Consider the following 15,250-nt stretch of genomic DNA (forward strand, 5'->3'; position numbering starts at 1 on the left):
GAAAAAAAAAGGCTAAGTGCTGAAGCACTTTCCCTTACACGTTCTAGCTTTTTCTCCCTTCTTCTAATTCCCTCTTCAAACTTCTCCTAAACACCAAGCAACCAATGCTAAGATCAAAGCTTCTCAACTTTAAGGATTCTAGAAGGTATTTAGCTCTAAGAAGAGGGATTAGTAGCAGCAAAGGGGCATCTTCCACCTAGAATTTTCAAAATTCAAAAGGTATAGACTTCCCACCATGTTCATCACTTTAGTTGTTGTGTTCTGAAGTGGAACGTGGGACTTGGGGTTTGATTTTCGAAAATTAGGGATGTTTGGTTATTTGTGTGTGTATGATGATGATAGAAACCTATTTGTAACTGATCTAAAGTTTGAATTCCTGTTGAAAATATGGTTTTTGTTTGAATTTTCGGATTGAGGAAATTTTGGCCCTAATTTCTGAATTTGTTAGTTTTAGGCTTGAAATTGGTGTTTAATTGATGCCTAGAGAGTATATGTTAGTGATGTAACTGTTTTATGGTTAAGTTGGTAGTTGGGGCTGGAGAAAATTGGATTTTGGGTTTGTATTTGCTAGGTTTTAGGGTCTGATGAAATCGCAAGGGATCGCAATTAAGGATTTCTAAAATTTCTGAGCACAATTTATATTTCCGGGGACCTAGCGCGACCGCACTAGGAGTTGGCGTGCTAGTGCCCTTGTAACTCCCACTCCTTTCTACAAATGTATTATAAGAATAAAAAATAGAGAATATATTGTATTCATACTTTTGAGTACAATACAATGCTAATTGAAGGCTAGACCTATTAAGTAAAGTTGAAGAATAGCTAATGAAAATGCAACTATAATATTTATGGGCACTTCATTAGTATAAGTTGCTGATGAGAATGCGTGAAACCATCATGAATGTACATATGGGGCTGACCTGAGGGAAGTGGAGTTGTGCTATGCTATTTTATGAATAAACGAGGAACTTGATTTTATATTTATATTTTATTTAAAAGTATTTTGTGAACTTTATATTATACATAAAGCTTTAAAGTTTATTGGCTTGATACAACCATCGTTATACGTTAATGTGTAATAGTGTAATGCCCTGGTTAACCAAGACCGTTACACTATGTATTTTAAATAGTGCTTAACCCATTAAACAAGTCATTAGACCTTAAACGTGCATCTAAATGTAATTAATGGTCCATGGTTAAAAATTTCGATTAAAATGAATGAATGTTTCATTAAAACATTAAATTGTACATGGGATCCCATAATAAACGTCTACAAAGTTGTTTACAGTTCAAAAATGGTCATTAAAACTCAAAAATTACAATCCGCCGACCTAAGCGGAAAAAATAAGGTTAAAACCTAGTTCCTCTTAGAAACCTTGGTCATGGTGGTCAAGCGACCGCATATGTACACATCACCATATAAGCTCTCAAACTCATGGCTGATCCAGTTTTTCTTTCCCTTTACCTGCACCACGTAGCACCCGTGAGCCAAGGCCCAACAAGAAAACTTAAACATGCTCATAAGCAATGAATAACACATTTCCATACCATAATAAACATGCCCAAAACTAATAACCGTACTCATGCACGTATACCATTCACATAAATAAGTGCAAGGTCATATGGGACCAAATGCCCTAAATAAATTATTGACTGAATCATATCAGGGCCTGTTTCCCAAGTTACATGATTAATAAATCATACCGGGGCTCAGCGCCCTAGGATCGGGGACTAATAAGTCACCCCGAGGCCCATTGCCCTATCCTCTGTATAACCAGCCTTGGAGATGGTCCAACGTACCTGGCGCTTTAGATTTCTATGACCATTGGGTCGAACAAGCGTATGATGCACTCCCGATTAAATCTAATCATATCGACCAGCGCTCAGCGCGCTATTACCGCCCTTGACTCATGAGTTAATGCTTTTCTCAAGTATATAATGCTAACAGGCATTCATCATATGACAAATATCCATATTCAAAGCATTCAACATGCTCAATCAATAATCCATAGGCATAATCATAATTATGCGCATTTACAGGGGCCAATGCCCAATTAAAACTATATTCAGCATTCGAGCTAAGCCCTAATCATGTATGTCACATAATAGGTGTAGTTTTCTTAACTCAGGTCCAAGTATAATGTAAAATAAGAACGTCCCTTGAGCACCACCCTGATCTTGAGCCCTTAACGGTAACCTAGTCATAACCAAATATAGAATCCCGTCAATAACGAGCAACTAAAGGCTTCCGGACCAATACCTAGCCTTAGAGACCTTGAATTCTACCAAACCAGGTATTAGATTTGATCCCGAGCCTTTAGGTTTGAAATCTCGTCAATAAAACCTAAGGTCGCCAAAAATGGCCAAGCGGGTCGCGACGCGCCTCCCAGATAGAAAGCCCTCCTGTCTAGGTCCAGGGCACGGGCCGCGACATAACCTTGAAGGCCGCGGCGTGCCACCAAGACAGAGCCCCCACCTAGGCCCTGCGGTTCGCACGGGTCGCGGCGTCCAAGAACAGGGCGCGACGCGACCCTGCGAACCCAACCATCCCTGTGTTCCTCAGCCCAAAACTCACCAAAAATCAATACCAATCCATCTCAAACATCACGCCTCAATCCCAGCACAACATTAGCACTATTCCAGTAGCAAAACCCAAGCTTTTACACACTCAAAACACCACCAAAAACTCAACCAACAACCTTGAAATTTCAATTTCAAGAACAATAAAAACCACAACAAAAATATATTTAAAAACAGGGTTACAATCTTACGTCAACTATGAATTGAAGCCTCTTAGTTGCAGCAATTAAATATTAAACCTCAAGCTTTAAATCCTAAGAATTCCTCTAGCCTTGCCCCAAATTTAAGCCGAGAGAGAGAAAAGGAAAGACTAATAGAGAGAGAGAGTGAACATCTGAGAATTCTGAGTGTTTCATTCCACTAAGTTATGAGTATATCCTCCCTTAGGCTAGGAAATGACCATTATACCCCTTAGTCAAGCCTAGGTCCTCTAATGCCCTCAAGGCATAGTTGTCATTTGTCTCACATCCTGCTAATCATATTAAACGCCTTACAATTCCTGTTACTTCCAATATCCTCAAATAATTACCCATTACTCACTCAATCCCGGCAATGTGCTAAGTACCAATTCACCCCTAGGCTCACCCCGAGCCCGACATTTGATCCCGTTATGACTACACCGCTAACTTGCTCCCTAAGATCGTCTTGTGCTGAGGAACTCAAATATATCCACATGATAATGTGATCTTACACATATATCACATATATGCACAAATATACAAATATGCCCTCAACGACCAAAATTACGAAAATGTCATTCTAATAAGAAACAGGCCCACATGTATACAAATACAGTCATATAATAATATAACTCACATAATCATGCATATAATCACATATTAACACAATTAACCAGTTATTGCTCTCCTGACCCCCAAATCAAGGCATTAAGCCACATTAGGGAATTTGGGATGTTACAAATAACGTCACATAAAATTATTAAATGTAGTATGTAAAATAAAGTTTTTGGGTGTGAGTATTGTATGGTTGAAGTTACGAATAATAATTTATGTATTTTAATAAAGATTTTGTAAATTCAGAATTTCAGTATTTCTGTATTAAAGTATACATTTTGTTTTACACTATATATATATATGTATGTGAAGTAAGGATTCGTTATAGCCCTGGAAACCCTAATTTTTCCATAGGCGTGACCGCGCCATGTTTCTCGAAATGGCATTTTTCTTATTTTTGTGAGTTTAATCAGGATTCCTATGATCTGATTTGGGGACCCGCTTCGGGGCTAAAGGACAATTTCATTACTTTGTTGAGTAAAATCAAAGGTCCTAAGAGCTAGGGTTTAACTCATAGGGTGATTAGTGCTCAAAAAATGCAAATTTATTAGTTCTAAAGTGTAAAATAAATTAAGTTTTAATTAATATTTTCATGAATTTATTGTAATATATTTTATAATTGAAACTATTAATTTTAATTTAATTTATGTTTAATTTTCAGGAAATAAATTGCATTTGGATACTAATAAAAATGGAGAATAGAGAAATAGTTAAAACTGAAAAAAGAAAGGAAGAAAATGATATTTTGTTGAAGAAATCAGGCCCATTCGGCCCAAGACTCCAGCCCAATCCGCAGGCCCACGCTGAAGCTCCAACACCCCTGCTGCCACTTGTCGGCATCCCAGCTGAGCCCAATTTCCTTCAACCACCAGCTTTCCCTTCAGCAATGTGATCTCCCAAGCCTCCAACGTGACCAGCCACATGCAAGCTCCCTACTCTTTCAATATCACACTCAGCCATCATCAAGTCTCCCCTTCAATCAAAGGCCCAAGCCAGCTTCAATTTCCTCATCAGCTGAAGCCCACCTGAAGCCCAACGTGAACCACTCAGCACCACACCAGCCCAAGTGCATCAACTCCCCAACTTGTCTCAGCCCTTTTTTTCCCTCCAACCAGCTGCCCACGTGGCATGCCCCTATTGGCTAAAAATGGGTCAAAACCCTCTTGTGTCACCAGCCATAATTTGTGGGTATTGGGCTTGTAAAATTGCCATTTTGAGCTTTAAAGCTCATATTTTTGTGGTATTTTAGAGAAGGAGCATTTTGACTATACACAAAAATAGCTAGGGTAATATTAATAATAAGATTTGATTTTTCAAAATCATATTTTATTATTAATATTTCAGATTTATTTTGTACACCCCATTTTGTTGTTTAATTTCTTTTTAGTCCTTCTCCCCATCTATAAATAGGGACAATTTCTTCACATTAGGTATGTAATTTTTAGAGTAGAGAAACTATAGCAAAATTTCCACTCACTTTCTTCTTATATTTTCTTCTTAGAATTTTGTGAGAATCATGAGCATAATGGCCTAATCTTCCTAGGAAGGTTAGGAATGATTCCATATGCAAGTGATGTTATTTTGCTACTTTGATTTACTATGTTTTTAATGCAATATATTTGAGTTATTTATGTTCTTTCATCTCTATCTTTATTTACTTATGCTAATAGTATATAGGATTAGTCATGCTCTTTCTATGTGCTTCTAATTAGTAAAAGTAATATTGATACATAATTTTATGTCTAATCTTTTATTGCATTATTGCCCTTGGATATTTTGTCATTTTTAGATTTTTCATAAGATTAACATTGTGCTTTTAAAGTAAATAACTTTATAACTCAAATGAACTTTTGTTAAAAAAACTATGGACTTTAATGTTAGATTTTCCAAGTAAATGTTGGGATGTGAACTATTTACTTGTGTGTTTTTTGTAAATCAAGTAACCAAATAACTAAACAAGCATATGGATGATTCTTGAAACCTTTCATTTTCTCAAACTCTTGATTACATCTTACATTTATTTCACTTATCTCATTTTATCACTTTATCAAAAATACAATACCAAAATTTCAAACCTCTTTCCATTTATAATTTTATTTATTTCTTGTTACTAACTTTTTGTGTTATTTTCTACTAATCTTTTGATTTTAGGTTACTTCCTTGTGGATCGACCGCTCGATTATACTACAACCACCGCTTAGTGGTTGTCACATTTTGGGCGTTAAACAAATTTTGGCGCCGTTGCTGGGGAGGTAATTTTCAAAGGTTTAGTGAATTTTTTACAAAAATATTAGTAACTTTATTTGTGTTTTTGTTAGAATAAATATTGTGTTAGTATAGTTTTTATTATTTACTAATTTTTAATTAATTATTATTATTATAACAAAAATAAAAAGAAAAAAAGACAATCATAAAAAAAAAATCCTTTATTTATATATATATCTTTTTTTTTCTTTTTTTTTTATTCTTTTTTTTCGGTAATATATATATTTATATTATAAACATTCATATACATATATACATAACTATAAAAAAAAAATTCCAATTTTTTTTTATATATATTTATTCTTATCTTAAATTTTCTTTCTTTTATTTAAAAAAAAAAACCATATATATATTTATATAATCACTTTTTTTCCTTTTTAGTTTAATACATATTTGAAAAAAAAAATAGATTAAGCTTGCTATTTTCTCTTCACTTCACTTTAATTTTCTTTTCTTTATTTTATTTTGTTTTGTGTGTTTTTTTTTTATTATTTTGTTACTTAGTTTATATTTTTCTTTTCTTTTGCCTTAGTTTTCCTTAGAATTTAATTTTTTTCAAAAAAAAAAAAGCATAAAAATTGCATAAAATTGTTCATAAAATTTCAATCATAAAACACTTAGTATTGGGAACAATTGTGTAATATTACAAATGGTAGAAACCGATATTGTTCTGTCTAGAAAGATTGGTTGTTAAATAAGGTTTGTGAGAGCGTCACCCTCCACACTTACCTGGGAACCTCGGGGAGTTCTGTCTAGGCAAGTGTGGGTCTAAAGCGGTACCTTGGCAACCTTCCCAATCGGCCTGGGAACATTTCGAGCATCTACCTTTGTACTATTAAATTGTTGAACTTATTACTATAATAAAACCAAGCTTGTTTTGTCAAAATAAGCAATTTCACTTTGCTTAAAGGTTGTTTGGTCGAAAAGGTTGACTTGTGATCCACCATACTTACTCAGTAACCTCGGGGAGTTCTAGTAAGGCGTTGGAGATCACCCGAAAACCTCCAAATCTACCTGGGAACAAGTTTAACAAAAAAAAAATAAAAAATTCAATAAAAAAAATAAAAATAAAAAGAGACATAAAATAAATCTAATTCTGATTTCTGAGGGTGGATGAATCATCACGAAACTTCCAGTGACACTTCTTCCAATTCATCTGCCACTCTTTCCGGAACTCCTTCCACCAATCCAGCTTCTCCACAAACTTTCACTGATAATAACCCATTCGCAATGGCTTGCAATGATGAAATCCAACCAAGAACTCTCAATGACTACCTCCATCCTACTCGCACTTCCACGCCTTCATGCATTATCTTCCCTCCTAATATGCCTGCATTAGACTTTAAACCTGGTATGATTCAACTCCTGCCTACATTTCATGGAATGGAAAACGAAAGCCCATACGTGCATATCAGAGAATTCGAGGAGGTGGTAGCCACGTTCTATAACCGAGCCGACAATGCCGATGCTGTGCGACTGAAGTTCTTCCCTTTCTCCTTGAAGGACAAAGCCAAAAGCTGGTTGTACTCTTTGAGATCTAGGTTGATTGGAACATGGGAGGAGATGACCAAATCTTTCTTTTTGAAACACTTCCACAGCCATAAGACCAATAGTCTAAAACGACAGATTTCCACATTTTCGCAAAAAGACAATGAGACGTTCTATCAAGTATGGGAAAGATTCAAAGATCTGTTAAATCAGTGCCTGCACCATGGCTATGAGAACTAGCGCTTGGTCAGTTACTTCTATGAAGGCCTCACGAGTCGTGAGCGCCAGTTTGTAGAGATGCTATGCAATGGTGAATTCCTCGAAAAAGTGCCAGACGATGCTCTTGAATATCTCGAAGAAACCGCGAAAAAGTCTCACACTTGGACTGGTCCAAGTGCTACTGACAGCACCAATCGACACAAACCATCTGGGATCTATCAACTTCGAGAAGAGGATAGTATTAAGGCCCAACTCGAAGCTTTGAAAAAGCAATTTGAGGTCTTAATGACAAAAAATGGGCAAAAGTCGCACATGATCGCTTAAGCGGAACCACAAGAACCTTGCTTTGTTTGTGGAGGGATGGAGCACTTAGCTAAGGACTGCTTAGCTTTGAATGAAATGAGGGGGGTTTATGAGGAGCAATGCAATGCCTTAGGTGCATATAACAAGCCATTCTCCCATACGTACAACCCTGGTTGGAGAAACCACCCAAATTTCAGTTGGAGAGATTCCAACCAAGTTCAATCGTGTGGTGGTAGGACCATTATGGGAGTATTGTACACACTTGCCCGACATAGGCTGTAATGCCCCGAATTCTCCGATATGGTTTAATGGCAGGATTAGTAGGCCGGGAGGGCCATACTTGTTTAATTATGCCATTAGTCGAATATATGCATGTTTATCTGAATTGTATTATGATATGATGTTAAATGCATGCATGTGGGTCCACATTTCATGACAGGGGTATGTTGGTAATTTGGCCCGTTGAGGGCGTAATTGTATATTTGTATTCATGTCGGTGATATATTGTTGAGGCTACATTATAATGTGGATTTGTTCGAGCTATTCGGCATGAGACGATCTTTGAATATTAAGTAGCGGTTTAGTCATAACGGGATTAAGTTTGAGGCTCGGGGTGAGTCTCGGGATGTTTTAATGATTAGATTGTTGCCGGGAGTAAAAGGGTAACGAGTTATGAATTATTGGAGTTTGAGAATTTTGAGAATAGCGGGAGGGCGAGAGAGTTAATTATGATTAACGAAATAGGTGAAAGATGACTATTTTACCCTTGGGGAGACTTTAGAAGCATTAAATGACCTAGGGGCATTAAGGTCATTTGGCTTGGGTTATATATGTTTTAAGTTGGCTGTAGAAGCATATAGAACAAAAACAGAGCAAGCTTCTCCTTCCTGTACATAATCTTCTCCCTATCTTCCTTGAAGTTTTTGGTCCCAAATTGAAGTAGAAAGCTAGGAAATCAAATCTTGGAGGTTATAGACTTAGTTCATCTACTAAGGAGGATTCAAAACCAGCTGGAGGTAAGGAATTGTCCATGAATTTCAGGTGTTACTCTGTTTTTCTTTTAGTTTTCAGTCTATAGATTTTGATGTGGAAAGTTAGAATCAGGAGAGTTTTTATGTATGTTTGATTGGGTTTTGGTGAGGGGGTGATGTAGATGAGGTTTAGGGGTTGAATTGGGTGTTTTGCTAAGGTTTGGGATTGGTTTGGAAGGTTGGTTTCAAGAGGAATCGCAAGGAGGGAAAATCAGTGTAGCTGTTGGTCTGAAGCTGGCGCCCCAGTGCCAGTCCTAGCGCCCCAACGCTATGCAGGGCAGAGAGCAGCCCTCTCTGTTTCTGGGGCAGCGCCACAGCGCTGGTGGGCAGCGCCTAGGCGCTAGGTCAGTTTCAGGGAAAGTTATTTATAAGGCTCGGGGGTTGGTTCCTTTGCCCCTTTTGAGTAGTTTGAGAGTCCTCAGAGTGAGGGATTGATCCCGGGAGTGTGGTTTAGATTGTGAACCATTCATTGATTTACTTTATTGATGGTTTCTAATCGGTTGTGATTAGGTAACCGCTAAGGAATCTAAAGATTGATGGTTCTCAAGGGTCGTTCTTATATTATTTCTCGCTCGAACCTGAGGTAAGAAAACTGCACCCTGTGTATATGTGACATGTATGATTGTATTGAAGCATGTTGATTGATAAATGTTGACATGGATTTCCTATTAAATGCTAGCGAATGTTGTATACTTGTATATGTACTGACTAGTCAGGGACACTGACCTAAGAGTCAGAAATGGCATAGCGTCATGAACGCCGAGCCAAATGAAGATTAGATCTAATCGATATCAGCGTTGAATGGCTCTAAGGCATTAACGCTGGACTGACCCTAAGGTCGATGAACTTATAAGCGCTTGTCTAGTCTAAGACTAGTTACTAGAGCCAGGGCTTATAGCCCCGGTGACTGCTTGTCACATGGCTAGGGAACGCTGTTCCAGGGTTATGACTTTAAGTCATGAGGAGGGTTATGTTGGCGACCAGTCACCATACACCTATCCTGTTCGAACTAATAAAAATTCACTTATCTATAAAGCCCCGGTGACCCTATCGTCACAAGGCTAAGGGAGCTGGACCCATTTTAGTGACTTTTGCGACTGTCACCTATTTGTTTGAACTGATGGTCCTGAATGATTATTACGATCATTGTTGATATTATATCATGCTTTATTGTGTTTTCTTGCTGGGCCTTGGCTCATGGGTGCTATGTGGTGCAGGTAAAGCGAAAGAAAAGCTCACTCAGCCTTAAGTGGAGAGCTTAGGTGGTGATGTGTACATATGTGGCCGCTTGACCACCACGGCCAAGGAGTTCTCAGAGGAACTAGGGGGTTTACCCTATTTTTGCCGCTTAGGTCGGCGGGTTTGATATTTTGAAACAGTAATGACCTTTTTGAGTTGTAAATAACTTGTAAATGTTCTTGTGGGCACATGAACAGTTTTATGTATTCAATAAAATATATCCTTTCCTTTTATTGATTTTTCCACCTTAGACTATTAATGACACCTAGAACACGTTTTTAACCAAAGGACTCGGGTAGCGGGTCAAATTTCTGGTTCACCGTAACTATTCTGGGGTAACCAGGGCATTACATAGGCCATAGGCTCGGTGCCCGAGTGATGCGTCTTGCTCGGCATAGGTCGTGTTTAATTGTTTATATGATTGAAATGAGGTTGTCTATAATCTATGAAGCATGTTAATTATTGTTAGGAAAATATGTATTGCCTCAATGGAAATGGTAAGAAAATATTAAAACTCTATGCAAAATATTACAATAGACAAGGATTGATTAAATAAAGTGTTACAACTCTATAACTGAAAATACAAATAAGATTAGAGAAAGAAGAAGAAGAGGATTGAAATAGAAAATACAACTCTTGACAAAAAGATACAAATAAACTTGAGGTAGTAAAAGGAAAGATGTAGATGAGATTACAACTCTTAAGCAAAGATACAAGTAAATACAACAAAAAAGATATGAAGAAAAACAATAGAAGAAAATAAGAACAAGAGCAAAATAATAAGATACTCTCACTCACACAACCAAAGTGAAGAGTGTTGGGGATCACCAACTTGAACAAGGTTTGAAACCTTTGTCCAAAAGCTTATTTCCCCCTAACTCAAGCACTAAGGGATCTCTCTCAGATTTTGGAAATGCTTTATGGAATTATCAAGCCTCAAGGTGTTTCTAGCCAAGTGCTCTAATGGATATAAATGTTGTGTCTTACAAGTGAGCATTAGGCTTCTATTTATAGAGTTTAGAGACACCCTTTGAATTTCAAATTCCACCAACCCCATGGCTGTTACCAATGATTAATTGAGTGTTTTATGGAATTAAAATAGAGATTTGGGAGTTACTTGGCTGTTGGAATCGTTCAAAATTGGATAAAAACCAAAATTGTATGAAGCTGTCAGCCACTAGGGCTGCGGCGCTTGTTTCAAGCGCCGCGACCCTTGGTCATTTTCAGCAACCAATTTTTTAAGTTTTTTCCAAAACGTTCCAATTTATTCCCACTTGATTTTGTAACTTCCATACACAATATGGGAGTTAAAATCACATCTCTATCAGCCATTTCTCATATGGCTTTAAGAAATTCATCTCAATATTGTGTAACAACAAATCTACACAATAATGGGTGATATTTAGGAGTTACAAATTTGTGATGAATTTGTAACACCAAATATGTTACATGTTTGGATATTTCACATATATCCAAATAATGTAACTCTCTATTATATGCTACAATATGTGACACTCTATGTCACAATTATTTAATCTAAAACATTATACTATAAAATAATATAATATTACATTATATTATAAAATAATATAACAATTATTCTGTGTCTAATTTGATATTTATTATGCAGTGTTGGGTTTTCTTGCTGGGTCTTGGCTCGTGGGTGCTCTATGGTGGATTTAAGGGCATGCATATGTTGGCCTGCTCAACTTATTGTGATGAGTTATGTTACACCCAAATTTCAACATCGTCATAAATGAGCCTCCAAATGTAGGCTCGTAAAACGTAATCTCGAAGATAATAAGCAATGGCTAAACACTTGTAAAATTGTATAATTCCTGACTTGTTCTTATTGGCGATCGAGCACAAGTTTAAAAGGCTCGAGCTTAAGCATCACCCCGAAAGAATGAATCTTCTCCGATTCACATGGGTGTTATTCAAGATTTAGTTGTAAGCTTGAAGATATTGGTCTTCAAAGATTGAGCTTGATGAAATCAACAGCTAAGGAGGAGGCTGACTGGAATAGCAAGCTCGAAGTATTGGTCGATCTCGAAAGCGCGTTAACCTTGCATTCGAGGTCAGCAACGCGTTTGGCATACGACAACTATTAGGAGATCCATATTCCTTAGGTATTTGTTGTTATCTGGTATTAAACCCCAATTATCATGGGATATTATGCATTTAATGTATTTATTTACATTTATTTCAAATCTATATAATTGATTGTAACTTCCTTGAATTAGTGGAATATATTCTCCTAACCAGGCCTATAAATAGCCTGATATTTTTCATTTGTAGGCACACACAATATTGTACTAAGAATACTCTGTTGAATTGCTCTGAGAAAGCTTTGAGAGAGTATCACGAATCAATAATATTGACTCATGGATTAGGCAGATTTTAATTGCTGAACCACGTAAAAATCCTATTGTTCTTCTCTTATTTTCTAAATCTTTGTTTAGTGCTCTTCAGATTTAAGTTGACGAAAAATGGCGTCAACAGTTTGGTGCTTTCATTAAGAGAATTAAGCAAATCTTTGGATTGTTTAGTCAAAAACCTCCTACATTACTAATGGTCACTGCGAAAAACCTAGAAGCTGGTGCGAGACCATTGCCCCAAATACCTGAGGAACAAACTCCTCACACTAAAGATTACCCACGGAGGCCTGGGAAACAACCAATGATAGACCACGACCCTGACAAGGGGAGTGCATCATCTGACTCCTGGGGGTCGCTTGTTCCCAGGCCTGACAAGGACCTCTATTATAATCCTGAGAGGTATATTCCCATCATGGAACTGGAGAATCACCAACTGTGTCAGTAATTGGTAGAGGCCACAAGGCGCAATGAAGAATTGGCCAGGTAGGCCACTATGGTCCAAGCACCAACCCGAAGGCTCAAAAGATGTCCCAGTGGGAGTACGACCGCCAGAAGGGCCGAACAAGAGACTCAACAGTCCCAGCCAAGGCGAAGGGAAAATACTGGTGATGAACGCCCTAGAAGGAATATTCAAGCCAATACTCTTGGCAACCCGATTATGGAGGTAACTGCAGGAACAGGGAATAACCGAGCTCCCCCAGCAGCTAGAGCTTTAACCCTGAATCTGTCAGGAATAACCCGAAACTTGTAATCCTCTTAAATCCCTAATGCGGTTTAATGGCTGTATTAGTAGACCGGGAGGTCCATAACTGTTTAATTATGCCATTATATGATAATATGCATGTTTATGTGAATTATATTATCATATAATGTTAAATGCATGCATGTGGGTCCACATTTCATTTCAGGGGTGTTTTGGTAATTTGGCCCGTCGAGGGCATAATTGTATATTTGTATGCATGTCGGTGACCTATTGTTGAGACCACATTATAATGTGGTTTGTTCGAGCTATTCGGCATGAGGCGATCTTGGAATATTAATTAGCGGTCTAGTTATAACAGGTTTAAGTCTCGGGCTCGGGATGAGTCTCGGGGTGGTTTTAATGATTAGAGCATTACCAGGAATTAAAGGGTAACGGGATGTGAATTATTGGTGTTTGAGAATATTGAGAATAGCGAGAATTGGAAAGCTTTAATTATGATTAACAAGATAAGTGGGAAATACCAATTTTGCCATTGGGAACCTCTAGAAACCCTTAATTGACCAATGGGTATTTTGTTCTTTTTACCCCTATGATAGATATAAGCCATTTTAGGCTTTCGCGTACCTATTTTCCTTCAGCTCTCTTTGTGATTTTTGAGCCATTCTTGAGGATTTAAGCTTGGAAAGTAAACCTTGGGAGTTTGGGAGTGTGTTCCACCATTGATTAGCATCATAATATGAGCTTGAGGTAAGTTTCTAGCCATTGAATTCCCTGGTTTGCCCTGTTTTAGTTCTGGTTTTCAGTTGGGGTTTCTATATTGGATGCTTGGTTTTGTTGGGAGTTTTGGCTAGGGTTCTTATGGTTGTGATGTTTAGGGTATGTGAGGATGGTTTTGGGTTCATTTGGCATCAAAAATTGGATTTGGAAGCATTGGAATCGAGTTAGAACTGAAGGAGTCAAAGAAGGAGGTTTCATGGGAAAGCTGGTCTGAGGGTAGCACTACAGCGCCCATCAGAGGGCACTGTAGCGCTACACAGGATTTCTGTGGGCGGTTTGGGGGTTCTGAGTATAGCACTGGGGCGCTAGGGAGCAGCGTTGTAGCACTACTCTGTTCCTCTAGAATCTCGTTTTGAGTGTTTGAAGGGTTTTTGGCTCGGGGTTTCAATCCTTAAGGCCCGGGATCAAATCTATTTACCGTGTGGGCATGTTTCGAGGTCCCGAGAGTGGGGTTTAGGTTAAGACCCTTTCATTGTTGATTTTCATTAATGGAGGTTATAATTGGTTATGATTAGGTAACCGCTATGGAATCAAAAGGGTCGATCGTTCTTATTATATTTCTAGTTCGAACCAAAGATAAGAGAACTGCACCCCATATGTGATATGCATGGTTGTTCATGAGGCATGTTGAATGTTTAGATGTGGACATGGATTGATTATTGAATGCTTAGCAAATCTTGCTCACTTGTGCATGGTACTGACTAATTAGTCAGATTTGGCGAAGGTGTCAGTATCAACTGTGAAGCTGGGATTTATTAGTCAAGTTCGGCAGTGGTACTGGGCACTGGTCACTGGTCACACAGTGTTGACTTATAAGTCAGGGCAGTCTTAGCGTGTTCAACGCAAGCCAATAAAGATTAGATCTAATCGACATCTGCATTAAATGACTCAGAAGAGCGTTAATGATGGACTGACCTCAAGTTCGATGAAAACTAAATAGCGCTTGTGTGACTTACCCATCAGTCACTCATCTGTTAAGTTAGAGACTTACCCATCAGTCTCTCATCTGTTAAGTTAGAGACTTACCCATCAGTCTCTCATTTGTTAAGCTAGTGACTTATCCATCAGTTACTCATCTGCTTAAGCTAGTGACTTACCCATGCAGTCACTCATCTGTTAAGGCTAGTGACTTACCCAGCAGTCACTCATCTGCTTAAAATAGTGACTTGCTTGTCAGTCACTCAGTATGGTTTACCAGAACCTCAAGTAATATTCACTCATCTGTTTAGAGCCATAAGCTCTGTGTGATTATAATAATAATTAGTTGTTAATATCTATTTGCATTATTGTGTTTTCTTGCTGAGCCTTGGCTCATGGGTGCTATGTGGTGCAGGTAAAGGGAAAGAAAAGCTCACCCAGCCTTGAGTGGAGAGCTTAGGTGGTGATGTGTACATATGCGACCGCTTGACCACCACGACCAAGGAGTTCTCAAAGGAACTAGGGGGTTTACCCTATTTTTGTCGCTTAGGTAGGTGG

The 15,250-nt window shown here is 37.9% G+C and overlaps 1 non-coding gene across 1 annotated transcript; it reads right to left on the reverse strand.

Annotated features, from left to right (window-relative positions):
* Positions 1 to 7,247: 7,247 nt before the first annotated feature.
* LOC133798999 (small nucleolar RNA R71) lies at positions 7,248 to 7,354 on the reverse strand. Its single transcript, XR_009876209.1, has one exon. It is a non-coding gene; the product is annotated as a small nucleolar RNA R71 (small nucleolar RNA).
* Between the last annotated feature and the right edge of the window lie 7,896 nt (positions 7,355 to 15,250).

This window comes from Humulus lupulus, chromosome 8 (genome assembly GCF_963169125.1).
Source record: "Humulus lupulus chromosome 8, drHumLupu1.1, whole genome shotgun sequence".
Classification (NCBI taxonomy): Eukaryota; Viridiplantae; Streptophyta; class Magnoliopsida; order Rosales; family Cannabaceae; genus Humulus; species Humulus lupulus.